This window comes from Plecotus auritus (genome assembly GCF_963455305.1).
Source record: "Plecotus auritus genome assembly, chromosome: 11".
Taxonomy (NCBI): Eukaryota; Metazoa; Chordata; class Mammalia; order Chiroptera; family Vespertilionidae; genus Plecotus; species Plecotus auritus.
In genome coordinates this window covers 17,719,858-17,735,757 of record NC_137777.1, presented here as the reverse complement: position 1 = coordinate 17,735,757, position 15,900 = coordinate 17,719,858, and positions in this window count along the sequence as shown.

Genomic DNA, 15,900 nt, shown 5'->3' with positions numbered 1-15,900 from the left:
AGAAAATGCCGGACTGAGGCTCACTCTGAGTGTAGGTTAGCCCCAGAGGTTGCTTTCGGTTAAATAAATATTAGGTCAGTTAGAAGGCTACTTCCCAATCACAACACAGCCTCCTGCTGCGCAGACCAGCCAGTGGCTGGAAAAGTGGTGAATAAGAACATGTTCTGCCTGTTGCTATGAAATGTGAAAGGGGGTAGCCAATAGCCAGATGTGCCCCGAGAGACTCTGCAGAATAGAAAGGTCAAGTAACTCAGCTGTATATTTAGACTGAAATGTAACTGAGTTGTTTCTGGGAGCCAAGCTCAGAGGGAGACTGTGACAAGAGGGAAAATGAGATCACATTATCCAGCCACTGCCTGGAAAATCAGGCTGTGAGCTTCAGGTCCGTCATGCCATCGGAAACCACAAAATGTCACCAACAGCATTCAGGAATGGGACCCAGAAAGCCACCTGAGTGCATGGCCGTGGAAGGAGCAAAATTAAACTGGCCATCAATCAGCGATAGCTGCATCTTGTTCACGAGGCTTGGCTGTTTCGAACTAGAAGAGAGTTTTACTTGGAAAAGAGGGATTAGAAATGCAAATGAGTTACGGCTTTAAAGGGGAAATAACCAATTTGACTCGTATAAGATAACAGTTGAGAGTAACCTATTCTAAGATAGCGTTTCTGAACAGCCTTTGAAACAGATAAAAACATCTGAATTTTTAATCTTCAACCTCCTTCCCTAAGAACTAGTCTTGACATTGGAGAGAGACATCTAGATAATGTTAGAACTTTACTGTGGATCTTTACTACTGAAATGCTGCTTTAACCGTGTCTTATCACCATTGCAGAAAGACAAGAGTGGTTTGCTTATAGATATTTCAAACCTCAGTGACTAGTCCTCCCTCACTTAAAGAAAAACAGCTCATGAGGCTTATCCAGCTCAGTGCACAGACTGTCTATCTTCCAGTGAAGATCACAACCTCTGCTTTATTTCTGTGTGTCTGAGGCCAGCTTACCGCAACCAGCAAGATCTGTGGCTACGAGCCAATCCCGCTGCCTCTAAGAAGTCCTTCTGACACCATTCCTGGTCTCCAGAGATTACGGTTTTAAAACATATGTAGAGGCACCATTTCTTTCCACCCCCTTTCCTGTCTCAGCAAGAGGACTTTAGCAGCCTCTTTAAGGTATTCAGATTTTCAAACACCAGACCCCATAATGTAGCTTCCCAGGTGGGAACTTTTCAGAACAGGAGAACATTTTTAGAGTTCGAGATGAAAATGTAACAGAACACACAGCAACAGAAAAAGACATACCACTATCCTTTTAAGGACAGCTACATGCCCCTGAAACTTCACTTGCATCACAATTACTCATTGAACAACCGTATCCATGGGTAACATTCAAAACAGAGAACCACGGGCACTGAATTTGAGCTGGGTCTCGAAGGTCCAAGTGTGTCAGGTGTTAATCCTTTAGTTGCTGGGGTGGGGTGTCTACAGATCCCTGGGGCGGAGGTGGGGTGTGGAGAGCAAGTGGTGCTTACATGTGCTAGCTGTGTCTGTGTACACTGCATCTAATTATTCCCGTTTATAGCCTACACTGTCTCCCAAGTGTGCATTACAAGGCACACAGGAACAAATGCAGTACCATGGAATCTAGACCTGGTACCTTTTCTGTGCTTCTTATGCAGAGGCGCAGTTAAGCTCACGGCCTGACATTTGCCTTGTGTAAAATAAGTTTTCCCATACTCAGTCAAGTGTTTTCATGAAAACACTGTGATTGTGAAAGCTCTCTGAAGGAAAATCTGTTACATAAAAATATCTTTCTTACTCTTGAGCACTGTTTGTCTTTGAAAGATTCTTCAAGAATTTGTCATGTCATTTTTCTAATAGTTATTAAAAATGAATACATACGAACTTAGTTGGATTCAGATTTAAAAGAAGGTATAATTATGATCATCATCATTACTGTATTGTATTGGCGTTATTTAGATATATTTAGCCTTATAATGTGCTAAAGGAAAGCTTATGCTCACTCTTTTTTACTATCCCTAAATCAAGTATTTTTGAATGGGTTACAAATACTCTCTTACTATTTTTTAACACAATAAAAGAATTGTCTCTGGTGTTGGCATCTTAGGGCTACAGTACATTAGAAACTCTAAAGCAAGCACATAATAAGTAGTTATGTATACATGCAGATACCCGTATGTTCACTGAGATGTAAGTTGTAAACATCAAGACCGGCATATTAAATTGATTAACAAACAAGAAAAAATGCATTCTATCATATATCTTGAGGATCTGAGGGCATACAGTTTCCACAACTCAGCCACGTCCTCAGCAAGCAGACTGCCGTGAAAATAGTCCATTTACATGAGCAGCAAACCCAAACCCTTACTTGATAAAAGGATGAAAAGTAAAACATGGACTGAGGGAGATGAACCTGTTTCCTTATCTCATCCTTTAGCGGCTTAGAAAAGGTTTGACGGGGGAAAAGGTTGTGGGAACTGGGTGGCACATAGCAGCGGGTGGTTTGTGCAAGTTCAGTTATAGGGTGACCTCACCTGTGGTGTTGACCAAGAATCAAATGTGTGTCTTTCATAGGGAAGAACAAAAAGCACTCCTGAATGCATATGGAGCTTTATAACGAAGACCAATATGACAGGAGCTGCCAGATGCAAGCCTCCTGAAAAGGCTTGAAAAAAAAAAGGGGGGGTCTGAACAGTATTTTAAATACAATACACAAGGTCATTCCAAAAAGAAGGTAGCATTGGCACTGATAATGAATGACGGGGATACTCAGAAAGGTAATGGTGGGAGCTGCGTTGCACATGAAGATGCAGGTAGGGGCTAAACAATAACAGTCTTGTTTTTCCTTTTCAGGAAAAGGGTCTAATTTATCTCCCATTCTGGTTTTATTGTCAGGATAGCAGCCATGCAGCTTCTGCCCCTAGTATTCCTTCAGGGGAGGGCGTGTCATCAGAATAACATTTGGCAAGTCCCAGAACAAAGTGTCTGTTAAAGGGGATAAAATGGATGGTCATTGATTGGCGGGTTCAGAGGGGCAGACAGAAGAAACAAACAAGTGTTGGAATTTGCATTGGGAAGTGTCTGTTTATGCTCCATCCTGACCTGAACCCATCAGTGCCACATCACAAATAGCCTATGGAGTTCAGAGAATCCGAGCTTGAATCCAGTTGCTAGATTTCAGTTCTCTTTATGCCATGTATTTCTTCCACAAGGTGGAAGAATGATTTCCCCCACAGCTCAATTAACCTGTCTGGAAGATAGGACACACAGTTTCCACTTAGCGTTGTAACCAGGAGAGGCTGGATAGATTCTCTTCGGTGAACAAACCTACCACAAGAAGCTACATGGACTCTGGCAGCATTTACATGTTTACTGGAGTAAATTCAAAAGACACCCTTGGGATGTCCTGGAAGCTCATATACAAAAAACACAACTTAATTCCTTGACGGCCATTCGCTCTGTCTATGTGGCTTCAGCCTCATTAAAAAGCAGTCTTGCCGAAACCGGTTTGGCTCAGTGGATAGAGCGTCGGCCTGCGGACTGAAGGGTCCCGGGTTCGATTCCGGTCAAGGGCATGTACCTTGGTTGCGGGCACATCCCCAGTGGGAGGTGTGCAGGAGGCAGCTGATCGATGTTTCTCTCTCATCGATGTTTCTAGCTTTCTATCCCTCTCCCTTCCTCTCTGTAAAAATATCAATAAAATATATTAAAAAAAAAAAAAAAGCAGTCTTCAAACGACAGGGAATTCTAAACATGTACTTCTTTTGTACTATAATAGTACAACTGTTTAAAGCAGTTACCATGTTTTACCAAGCACAGTTTTAAGCACTTTTAATTACTAATTAATCTGTAAATAACTCCATGGTTAATACTCTTTTTGTGCCCTTTCTCACGTGTAGGCAAACTAAAACAAGCAGAGTGGATAAAAAGATTGCCCTAGATGTACTGGTTTCTATTGATACAACAAGCTTACAACAGCACACATTTATAAACTTACACTTTCTGTTGGTCAAGAGTGACTTAAAGGTCCTTTGCTCAGGGTCTAACAAGGCTGCGGCCAAGGTGTCAGTGGGGCTGCGTTTTCAGCCCCAGGCTCATCTGGGGAAGAATCTGCTGCCAAGGTCACTCGGGTGATTGGCAGGAAGAATCTCCCAGCAGCCTGATGATGGGGCCTTGCTTTTTGCTGGCTTTTGGCTGGAAGCCGCCCTCGGGTCCCAAAGGCCCCCTGCTGCCCCTCCCCACGTGGCGCCTCCCACAGGGCCGCTCCTATCACCCTGCCAGGAAGGAGAGTCTCTCACCGTGGGAAGGCTCACCCCTCCTGAGTTCACCTGATAAAGTCAGGCCCAGCCAAAGTACGCTCCCTTTTAGCTCAAATTCAACCAACTAGAGACATTAAGTATATGGACAGAATCTCTTCAACTTGACCATACCCTTCTGGCTAGAAGTCAGTCACAAGTGCCACCCGCACTCAAAGGCGCACACACCAGGAGGTGGTAATAAGGGGGTCCCCCTGGGTCTGTCTGCCACACCAGATCAGTGCTTCTCCCACTTTAATGTATAGCCAACCACCTGGCGGTCCTGTTAGGTGCCGGTTCTGGTTCAGTAAGTCTGGGCTGGGGCCCGAGAGTCTGCATTTCCAACAAGCTCCCTCCAGTGGTGCTGATGCTCCTGGTTGGTGTGGGGACCGCCAAGGCCCCATCAAGGTGGGAACCAGCAGTTTGAGCTCCTGCCGCTGCTCTCAGCCACTTCACTACACTTGTCACATCTCCCAGGACTGCATGCACCCCTGGATGAGTGTTTGCTGGACGTTCTCTCTAATCAGTAGATTATTTCTACCAATCACCCGTGTGACCAGTCTCTACTGTCACCTCCCCTCCCTAAACGAGAGAATTTCCTTTTCTTATTTTTTAACATTGAGTCTCCATGGACATTTTCATTTGACCAAAGTGGTTTACCAGAGAAACCTTTCCTTTTAAAGAAAAGAAAAGGAAGTACAGGATTTAAACATTTCTCGGTTTTTGAAGATAAATGTTTACGTTGATGAACAGACAAGGACTTAGCACATTTTAAGTGCAAATGGACTTGGTAGGGGGGAATTATTTTCCTGAAAAGAGTAAAGACACATGGAATGGACGGAGCTCTTCCAGGAATCCCTCCCAGACAGGAGCTCTCATCTCCCTTCTCTTAAAAAGGCCTCAGCCTGCAGCTGGAGCTGCAGCGGGGCTCTCCCTGGGGGGTACAAGTGGTGTCCAATGACAGGCAGCTGCTGAACAAGATACCTCCCCACAGGGCTGCCTTTGACTCTTTGAGAAAACTTCAATCTCTTTTAAAAACATGCTAAAAACCTGAAGATAAGCTTGTCACAGGTTCTGAAATTAACATAACTCAGACCTCCTGCCAGTGACCTAAAACTTAAAATAGTGACTTTTCCAGTTGCCTGCCAGCTTGCTGAAGGCTCTCAAAGCACAGCCAGGGATCCAAGATTGGAGGAGTCTCCAACACTTACCCTGGCACTGGGGAAATAAAGGACAAGATAAATGCCTCCTGTAAAACCACACACAGAAGAGCTGACTCTCCAGTCTACTGTCATGGGTGCTAACCACAGCGAGCATTCACGCCCTGTTTGATCTTTACAACAATCCTGCAAACGCACATTTATACTTCCCAATGGGAGCGAGAACTCAGGGCGAGGGAAGTTCAGTGTACTCAAAGGTCACGCAGCTAGCTGATGACTAGGCTTAATTTGATCCAAAGTCAGCCTACGTGATATAAACAGACAACGGAAAGCACAATATGATGCTAAAGGAAAGGAGAAAACGGTGGGGTGACTGCTGTGGGGTGATCGGTGACTCCCACAAGATATGGCCACATCCAAACACCTGGGATCTGTGACTATTGGGAACGGGTCTCTGCAGATGTAATTCATTTCAGGAGCTTGCGATGATACCGTCCTGGATTCTCTGGTGGGTCCTAAATTCAATGACCTGTCCTTATTATCTAAGAGAAAGGCGGAGGGTTAATTGACGCGGACAGAAGAGGGAAGGACAAAGGCAGAGACTGAAGTGATGCAGCCACAAGCCAAGGAAGCCTGGAGCCACCAGAAGTTGGCAGGGGCAAGGACAGTCCTCCTCAGAGCCTTCGGAGGGGGCCTGGCCAGGCCAACACCTTGATTTCGGACTTCTGGCCTCTAGAACTGAAAGAATCGATTTTTGGGATGTATCACCAAGTTTGTGGCAGTGTGTCACAGCAGCCCTAGCATGGTGATACACACTCAGGGAACAAAAATCCTTACGTGAACAACTTGTGGAGTCCCAGTAGCTACCAGGTGTGCCGGGATCTGATGAGATAAGCCCTGAGAGGAACGGACACTGCCACATTCGCCTCTGTACCTCTAACATTCGTAATCCTCAGGCATAGTTCAACGAACGCTTCTGGAACTGGACCACGGACATGGTTGGAAGTCTGGGAAGTAGAGACTGTATACAGCAAGCCTGGAATCCTCTGAGCGTGTAAGGGCCAGACCAGCCCGAATTCGTCCCTGTGGCTCTTTTTCAGCACCTAGAGGGAGACCAGCAGCCCTACCCTCATGCCGGGGGCTACAGAGGTGGCCCTACAAAATTTACAGCAACACAGTATTTTCAGTCCTAGTCTAATCAAAAAGTAGTCATGGAAATGGAAAATGATTCCTACACATTTTGAAATGGAGAAAAGAGGAATAACTCTGATGGCTTTGTTTTTAATTTACTTTTAAAACAAGTTCAGTATTAAACTCTATGCGGTATGCAGTGAAGTCTCCCTCTCCCTGACCACATATTTGTTGAGTGCCTGCTGTGTGCTGTTCTCAGTGCTTGGGATACATCAGTAAATAAAACAGACAAAAACTGTCTACATGGCCTTTACATGCAATTGCACTGAGAAATCAAAGTGAGCCTTTTTGGGCAGGAAATAGCCAAGCCTTGAAGTGAATAGAGTTAGCCAAGCAAATGTCTTCCCCCTACCACCCTGCTATTAGGTTTTTCTGGATCCTTCTAGTTTCTACATGGATAGAGCAGGAAATTTGAGTATATATTTTCTTAATTTTTCTTTAATGCAAAAGGCAGCATATTATACTGCACCTTGCTTTTTTATTTAATACTAGAGGCCCGGTGTATGAGATTCATGCACTGGGGGTGGGGTGAGGGGGGAGGGGATCCCCTCAGCCTGGCCTGTGCCCTCTTGCAGCCCGGGAGCCCTCAGGGGATGTCCGACTGACAGCTAGGGGGCCTAAGCTGTCAGTCGGACATCCTAGTGCTGTCACCACCATTACACTCACCAGCCATGAGCTGTGAGCCCAGCTTCTGGCTGAGTGGTGTTCCCCCTGTAGGAGTGCACTGACCACCAGGGGGCAGCTTTTGCGTTGAGTGTCTGACCCCTGGTAGTCAGTGCACATCATAGCGACCTGTCATTCCATCGTTGGGTCGATTTGCATACTACCCTTTTATTATATAGGATATCTTAGAGCTTTCTGTCAGATAACTGTTTGTCTGAAAGTTTCCTTATTTTGTTTTGCACTATTGGCTAGGACGTCATTATGTGTGTGCACAGACAATAATTTACTTACCTGTCTTGCCATCTATCCCATGAAGTATTGTATCTACTTTGTGCTCTCCCTCCTCTTTCATCACCAAGGTGATGGCTCTTTTGTTTTTAAGTTTGTGGCTCAAGGTTCACATTTTCCACCTGTTCTGTGGCAATGATTTTCTGGTGAGTGTTTTTTGTTGGTAATTTTATTGTACTTTTCCACATGTTTTTCTTAAAGTGTCTTTGGGTTGATATTTTACCCTTTTATTTTTTATTATTAGTATTTTTTTAAACATTTTTTATTGATTTCAGAGAGGAAGAGAGAGGGGGAGAGAAAGAGAGAAAGAGAGAGAGAGAGAGAGAGAGAGAGAGAGAGAGAGAGAGAGAGAGAGAGGAACATCAGTGATGGGAGAGACTCATCTATCGGCTGCCTCCTACACGACCCCTACTCAGGACTGAGCCCCCAAGCCGGGCATATGCCCTGAACATCGACCTCTTGGTTCCTGGGTTGATGCTCAACCACTGAGCCACACCTGGCAGGGCAATATTTTACCCTCTTAAACATTTTTTACATTATTAACTAAGTGGGCCTTTAAGAAAGTTCCTGTGAGGAGCGATGAGGTCACCAGAATAGCTTCTGGGTGTCATAGAACCTCTTATTGCACAACCGAGCTGGACTGTTATCTGCAGACATGGTACATGTATGCAGTTCTTGTGTCACCTTATGCCTGTACCTCTTTACAGTTAGCCACTGCTCTTCAAGGTTTGGAAGGATTTTTATTGCCAGCCTGGCACCACATTTCTGTACTCACTGTAGCAAACAAGCCACGCAGGTTTGTTTGTTTGTTTGTTTGTTTTACTAGAGGGTGAAACTCTTCCTTCCATAAAATGTGTTTTTACAAAATCCTTCTACAATCCACCACCCCTAGGCCTTCTCAGTATCCCTCTTGACTTCCTGCTCGATGGATTCTAACCAATCTCGGCTACTTTGAGTCATTAACCATATGGCAGAGTCTGCAGATTATCTGTGTCCTACTTAACTGAAGATGGAGCTTGAGATGTGGTAATGAAGAAGCCAGCCGTGACCTTGACTAAATTGAGTTTGGGGCAGAAATAAGAATTGTAAGTTGAATGAGTTGAGAAAGGAATAGGAGTCTATAAATTAATAAGTGTAGACTGATTTTTAAAGATACCCTTTCCCCAAATTTACTGAGAAATAATTGATATATTGTGTAAGTATAAGCTGTAAATGTGTTGGTTTAATACACACATGTCACAAAATTATTACCACAGTCGAGTTAGCTAACACCTCCATCAGGTGACATAGAGACACTTGGCTCTTAAGGAAAGGAAAGTTTTATAGGAGCAGATAGAAAGAGCGAAGAAACTCTATATTTAGACCTTGTTTAGAGAGTGGTGTCACAAGCTGTGAAGTTCTGTTTTTCCTGGTGGGGGTGGAGCGCAAGGAGGAGAACAGGAACTTATGGGAGCACAGGCATTCAAAACCCTAACTCTGAAGTCAGTGCCCGGGTTTGAGCCCTGGTAACTCTTGTTGACTCTGTGACATGGCACAACTTAGTCTCCATGATCCAAAACGATGCCCTAATCTTTATCAGAGCCCAGACCTTTCCCCTGACCTCCAATCCCTGTCTAAGGGATAACTTAGCCTGAATATCCTACAGGTTTCTCTGTAAGGGGGATGGGAAGGAGACCAGAGACCCCTCCCCTAAACATCTTGCCCATGGGGGGAGAGGGGCTTTTGATAGAAATTATCTCAGCCTCTACTCTTGCCCATATACCAGGGGTGGGCAAACTTTTTGACTCGAGGGCCACAGTGGGTTCTTAAACTGGACCGGAGGGCCGGAACAAAAGCATGGATGGAGTGTTTGTGTGAACTAATATAAATTCAAAGTAAAGGAGCAGAGGGGAGAGCAAGAGAACCCTCCGCTCTTTCGGCTCCGCGGGCCAAATCCGGCCCACGGGCCGTAGTTTGCCCACGGCTGCCATATACCATGCTTGAAACCATCCTTTGAACCACCAACACAGTGAGTTTATTAAAATGCAATTATGGCCCTGGCCTGGTAGCTCCGTTGGATACAGTGTAAGCCAAGGGTGTGGGTTCTATCTCCACTCAGGGCACATACAAAAAGCCACCAATGAATGCATAAATAGGGGGAGCAACAATTGATATTTCCTTCTCTCTCTCTCTCTCAAAAATCAATCAATAAAATGAAATAAAGTGCGAATTTGATCAAGCCATTCTGCAGGTTAAAACGTCACAATATTTGGATAAAATCTGCATTTCTCATCAGGGCTTTAAGTTCCTCTGGAACTCTGATCTCACCTATGTAGCTCTCTGGCCTCAAACCTCACTGAGCCTCCTTCCTCAGTCTCTACTGCAGAAGGATGAAATAAAAGAAAGTACTACCCCTCTGACCTACAGAGAAGGCAGCATTGCTCTTAAGAGGAGAGCTCTTGTGTTCAGACTAGAGACTTTATTGTGTCTCCTGAATATGCAGGGGGATCGCACCAAGCTTGGTGGGGAATAGGAGGTTAAGGCAAAGTCCCATGGCAGGTGCGAGCTTGGAGGCAGGATGGTAATGGGGTAGAGGAGTCACGCAGAAGCAGTCAGGGAGCTAACAAGGAGAGAGAGTTGTAAGACTTTGCAGACCACTGTGAGGATTTTGGCTTTTATTCTGAGGCAAAAACCACAGAAAGATTTTAAACAAAGGGATAGTATCTGACTTCTGTTTTTAAAGGATCTGGCTAATGTTGAGAATTGACAACATGTGGACAAGGTGGAAGATCAATTAAGGAGACTGCACAATAATCCACACAAGCATTGATGGTGGATTGGGCTGCAAATGGTCCAGGTGGCAGAGGTGGGGAGGTTCATGGTTGTAAAGGTGTTAGAAGTGGCCCGGCCAGTGTGGCTCAATGGATGAGCATGGGCATATGAACCAGGAGGTCATGGTTTGATTCCCAATGAGGGCACATGCCCGAGTTGTGGGCTAGATCCCCAGAGGCGGGGGATGGAGGACAGGCAAAGTAGCCCATCGGGGGGTGGGGGACATGCAGGAGGTAGCCCATCAATGATTCTCTCTCATCTTTAATGTTTCTGTCTCTCTCTTTCCCTCTCTCTTCCTCTCTGAAATAAAAAAAAAATTTTTTTTTAAAGATGGTGATAAGTGGTTAGAGTCTGGACTCATTTCAAGGTATATGCAACATACCTGAATGTAGGATCTGAAAGAAGAAAAGGAGTCAGAGATTACTTCAGTTTTTCTTTTTGCCTGAGCAACTGGTAGAACAAAGCTGACTTTGAGCTGAAAAGAGGAATAAAATATGGTGAAAAGCTCAAGTTGGAAAGACTGTGAGTTGAGTTTTGTGCCATTAAGACTGAGCTAGCCATTAGACAGATACCCAGTATAGATGGCTTCCAGATTGTTGGATAGACAAGCCTGGAGTCCAAGGGCTAGGTCAGGCTGGAGGTACAGGTATGGGAAGTGTCATCGTTGGGATGGCATTTAAAGCCTTGAGATCACCAGGGCAGTGAGTGTAAACTGAGCAGTGACGAGGACCCAGGCGAACCTTGCACACACCAGTGCTAGGAGCTGGGGAGGGAAGCAGGTACCAGCCGAGGAGACCGAGAGGAAGCGGTCAGTGACGCAGGAGGAAAACCAAGAGGGCACTTTGTCCCAGAAGTCCAGTGAAGAAAGCATCCGAAGAGGAGTGAGTGTGCCAATGTGCCAAATGATGCTTCCCAGGCATCACCTCATATGAACATGATAACAGCACAGGGGAAAGTAAAATCACTGCCATTTCAGACAAGGCAATGGAGTCTCAGAGAACTTGACTAACTTCTCCAAGGGTACACAGGTTCAGAGAGATCCATAATGCAAAACCAATCTGCTTGAACCCATACCTGGCCTACTTACTGGTCAAACACTCTTCAAACCCATATGCTGAGTGTCTGCTGGACCCACAGCACTCCAGAAGCTAGGACCATGGGTCTCGATCCTGAGGGTACATTAGATTCAAGTGGTGCCAGGACCTCACCCAAGTCCTGTTTCCAGAGGCAGTACTTCACCATCTCCACAGGTAATCCCAATGCGATTTAAGATCCTAATGTGATCCTCAGTGATTGTAAACCATATGTTCTATGTTCTAGAACAGTGGTCGGCAAACTCAGTCAACAGAGCCAAATATCAACAGGACAACGATTGAAATTTCTTTTGAGAGCCAAATTTTTTAAACTTAAACTTCTTCTAACGCCACTTCTTCAAAATAGACTCGCCCAGGCCGTGGTATTTTGTGGAAGAGCCACACTCAAGGGGCCAAAGAGCCGCATGTGGCTTGTGATCTGTGGTTTGCCGACCACGGTTCTAGGAGGTTCCAGCTAAGTCTGTGCTCAACTCTTTGGTTATCACTACCAAGCAACTAAGACCTCACTTGACCCTCACCAGGATGAGGAAACCTTTGAGGCACAGCCTGAAGAGGCTCGCTATAAACTATCTCAAAATAAAACACTATAAATAAGCTTCTCCTTGAAGCCTCCACTCCCTACAAGTGACTTCACTTGACCCTTCCACCTGAAGACTCACCCTGCCACGGGGCTGGCATCTATCCTGTCCTTGGTCAAACAGGACTATTTAAGAAGCGCTAATTCTCTAACTCCATGACTCAGAATAAAAATATTAATAACAATCCCTTACTGAGAGCTTGCATGTGCCAGGCATGGTGTTAAGTGCCAATCAATCCCTGCACTGATGCCATGAGGTAAATGCTCTGATAATACCAATCTTATGGGTAAAGAAAGTGAACCTGAGACAAAATCAATTACATGCCCTAGGTCACCCTGCTAACCACAGGGCCTGACCACAGGGTCCATATTCCTGGTTATTCTCACTCCTCGATATCGCCACGTGCACGCCGCAGAGCTCCCTCAACTCAAGATGGAAACGTTTCCTTCTCACACAGATCCTCTCCTTCTCCTGTCCTCGCCTGGCTAGGTCACCTCCTCACACCTGTCACTTAACTGAAACCTCCGGCTCATCCCTGACACCCATCACCCACAGCAACTAGTTGTTCCCTATGACCTTTTAATGTTACTCTCGCTGGCTCTCAAATCTTTCATCTTTCAAATCCTCATTTGGTTTCTTTCCAAATTTTAGTAATTCGGTGTTATTATTATTGTTTTTATTGATTTTTAGAGAGAGAGGAAGGGAGAGAGATAGAGAAAAACATCAGTGAGATACATCCATCCATCTGCTGCCTCCTGCATGCCCCCTACTAGGAGTCAAGCCCGCAACCTGGGCATGTGCCCTGACCAGGAATGGAACCAGTGACATCATAGTTGTTACTCAACCACTGCACACACCAGCCGGGCATAATTCGGTATTATTTTAGTAACCCCTGTAAACAGTCTCTCTACCCTAGTCTTCTCTTTTGCAAACCCAAACCCCATTTTGCTGGATCTCGAATTGATCATTTGGTAACACAAATCTGATATCAGATGGAGGCTTAGAATCCTTCAGTGATGCGGCAAGTCCCACCTGATAAAACCCGGATTCCTTAGTTAGATGTCCTTCAGGATATCGCTCCAGCTTCTTCAAAGGCCTGTCCTACTGCTTCCTGGCACCTTGTTCTTGCCCCATAAACACTGTCTGCTCTTCTTTAAAGGTCTTAACTGGGTCCAAAGACATGTTACCCTGTGTTGGTTCACCCAGTGCTACTGTGTTTGTGTGTGAGAAAGCATATGCATGCATGTGTGCCTGCATGTAACTGTCACCAGTTAAAAAATTGGTAAAGTTGCTGTAAAAGTCCAGACCTCACCACCCTGTGTTGTGCCCCAGCCCAACTCACCTGGCATTGACGAGATGGGCAGGACCCCGGAGGCGGTGCGGTTTGTGGTCCCTGCTCGGGGCTATTAGTCTCTGCGTGCACCTGGTCCTCCTGCCTTTGTAACTTTGTTCCTGCTGTTTCTTCAGATTAGAGTATCCTTTCCACACCTGGAAAAGCTCTCCTTTTCTCCCCTCCCCCCGCCCCCAATCGGTCTTGTATTGGCCACTGTTTTTTTAGGAAAGTTGGCTGATAACCTCTATTGCTTTGGATGGGAGGGGTGCTTGGGAGCTCTTGGCCGCGCCGCTCCAGCTTTGGGGCTAACGGCTGCGCGGGGGCCGTTGGCCCCACGGAGGGCGCCGCGTGCAGAGGGGCGGACTTGGTCTTGGGTCCGGATCCCGAGTGGGATGCTGCCCAGGGGGGCCGTGCGCTCTTGTGGCTTTGCTGGTGGGCCTCCGCTTTGAGACGACCACCACCCCAGCCTTGGCCGTGGGCCCACACCGCCGTCTTGCGGGGAACCAGCCGTTGGAGCAGAGGAGCTGCGGGCCTTCCGAGGACGGGCTCTGGGCTGTCCCGCTGCTGGTTCCTCTTGATGGGGAAGCTGAGCAGGGCCACCGCCTTCCAGTGCAGGTGGGCGGACATGGCGGCAGCCCTCTCCCCGGGCGGCGAGAAGGAAGAGGTGGCCACTTCCTGACCAGGGACCTCGCCTGGAGAAGGTGGGGTGGGGCCGGTGGGTGGGCGGTCCTGAGCCCGGCCAGGCCCACCTCGCACACGTTCGGAGGCCGTTAGTGTGCTCGCGACCTCTGACCACAGCCCCCAAGTTCTCCTCCTCCTTCCAATAGAATCAGTCACTCTGCTGCTCAATGATCCCATAAAGCTTTATTATTTTGTTGTTGTTAATCCTCACCCAAGGGTATTTTTTCCATTGCTTTTCAGATCCTGGGTTGGGGGGGTGGGGGTGCGGAGAGGTGGGGAGACAGGGAAGACCCCGCAACCTAGGTAGGTGCCCTTGGCTGGGAATCCAACACAGGACCCTGTGGGGCGGCCACCCCTCTAACCACTGAGCGAGCTACGGGCCAAAGCTTTATTTGTATTTCTAATGTGGCTCTCCCCAAACTATTAAAGGCTGTTGTATGCATGTCTTCTCGTGGCTAGATTGGGAAAACCCTGAAATTAGTTTCTGTTTTGTTCAGCTTTATGACCCCTCCCATATTGCCTACCATCATGCCTGGCCCACTGCATCCCTTCCACAAGCATGGAGTACATTCAACTGAAATCAGAACCTCTCAAAGCCCTTTCATTCCCACTTTTCTGAAACTAAACGAGTGAAGCACTTCTTTGGTTTACGTAGAAAAGATCAACACATTATTGTTTCCCATGAGCTTTGAGCACATGTCAGTTTCTGAAGTCTGTGTAGTAAGGTTATATAGCTGGTCATGATGGTTACACCTGACTTCCAAGTGTATCATGCAGAGAAGTGCATAAATACCCTCCCCTCCCTAGTATTGCCCATATGCTCAAATAATAATAAATAATAATGTTTTTTCAATAAACACATAAGAAATTTTGTAGGTGGCAATGACTTTATTAATCAGGTCTGCAGCTCCGCCTACAGTCTCTAATCTCACGGTTTTGTAGCAAATTCACATGGTAAACTACTTATTTCACTATATCTTTGTTTTTGAGACTTTATTTTCCTCTTTTACATCTTCTTTTCAAGTAGGACACTATAGTAATTAGAGGATGCACCATCATAGGTGGCACCCAGATCTTGTATTAGGGAAGAAATGCTCACTCTCTTCTGGAGAAGTATGAAGGAAGGTCCACATTTGCCAAGGAAGTGAAATCTCAGAATAACCAGATTCTTTTAGAAGCTGCCTCTTTTTTGCCAAGACTATCTGCTGACAGCCCCAGCCTCGGCGCCTCTCCCCCGCCCCCGCCTCCCAGCTGACTGCAATGCCATGAAAGACTAAGTAACATTTTACTGTCTCCATTTGTTCTTCCTCTGTCAGGATTGAATGTAGAGCAGGTGTGGTCAGCAAAGCAAAAACATCCCTTAGAAAACTTCCAATTAGCCTGATCCTAGCCGTGGGCAAACTACGGCCCGCGGGCCGGATTCCGCTGTTCTATCCGGTTCTCTTCCTCTCCCCTCCGCTCCTTTACTTTGAATTTATATTAGTTCACACAAACACTTCATCCATGCTTTTGTTCCCGCCCTCCGGTCCAGTTTAAGAACCCATTGTGGCCCTCGAGTCAAAAAGTTTGCCCACCCCTGTAAGCTCATGGGCATCTCTGAGGAACCCCATTCCTTCCCAAGGCGGTACAAGCATGATGAAGGGAATCTGAATAGGAACCAAGCAGTCTGCACAGTATCTCCATTCCAAGAAAGAATGCCAGAAACTTCAGACTTCAAATTAAATCTTCGTCTGTAACAGTTTTCTTTCCTGTGATCCAGTTTCCTCTTAATCAGGAGGGATTTAGACTG